This window comes from Ostrea edulis, chromosome 8 (assembly GCF_947568905.1).
Source record: "Ostrea edulis chromosome 8, xbOstEdul1.1, whole genome shotgun sequence".
In the NCBI taxonomy this organism is placed as follows: domain Eukaryota; kingdom Metazoa; phylum Mollusca; class Bivalvia; order Ostreida; family Ostreidae; genus Ostrea; species Ostrea edulis.
The window spans coordinates 44,963,785-44,964,980 of NC_079171.1; positions in this window are offsets into that span (position 1 = coordinate 44,963,785).

Below are 1,196 nucleotides of genomic sequence, written 5' to 3' on the forward strand. Positions count from 1 at the left end.
ATTTATTTCGCAGAAACACATTGGTTTGAAAATCGGTATCAAAACAGATCGCGCTCTTGTGCAGCCGATAAATATTAAATAAACAACATTAAAAGGGGACAATACTCTAAAAACACAGCAACCCAGTGGGGAATTCTGATATCCTGTATACATGTAGATAGACAATATTACCGTTGCAATGAAAGCTTGTTCATTAAAAAATCTTTAATCTACGTGTTTGGTGTGCTAAGCTTATTTTTCTTATTCATATTTTTCTGGCTCTCCGATGCGAAAAGGGGGGGGGGTATATATATTGATGTTTTGAAATAGAATTTTAGACGATTACAAATTAATTTTACTTTAGATATACAACCGATACATAACTCATTTAGATATGTTTTCCCGGAAGGCATACTTTGTCGGTATTAGGGTGGATTAATGATTTCAGTAAGTGGCAGTTTTCCCGGAGACTTTTTTAATCGACCTATATGCTGACGTTTAATTACAAGGAGCACTCAATCTGACACCTGGCCGATATTTATCCAGTACTACTCCAGGTGGGACGCCCGTCAAGTAATTAACGAATGCTACAGGTAAGACATTGGCAATATGAGTCGTGATAATTATCGGGTTTGAGTCCTTGGGTGAGCGTTTTCTAATTGGCCGTGACTACCTATAACTGATACGGCTTTGAATTTCCTCAGTTGACGGTTACTTTCCACCAGGAGAACTCCCCTGCATCCTTGTAAGTATCTGACCAAAACCCTCAATTGGATTTGTATAATTTTTCATTCATTATGTAAGAGATAATTCAATTTATCAGAATAACTATCAATTTATGAATTCAACACCGAGCATTAAATTTAAAAAAGAACCAACTTAATCGGTAATACTGTATTTGGTTCTTGCACTCTTGATTATTTTGAGTGTATCTATTTCTTTAAAATGGCATCGAATTGCCCCCGCCCTAAAAAGACGGGCAAAAAGACTAAGACCAGGAACGAGACAGCCAGCGTCCCCATGGAGGACATAACGACCGAAAACAACAGGGGGGGGGGGGGATGCCTGACGTGCACTTACTGTGGGTTTTTTCCCTTTATTTGTGTGCGTGTTTTAAATTTCTAATTCAAAGCCGGACCTAAGGAATGAAAGGGTGCAAAAGAGATGGATTCATGGAGAAATGCTCATGATGAATTTGGTAAGTTTCCAGTCTTTTC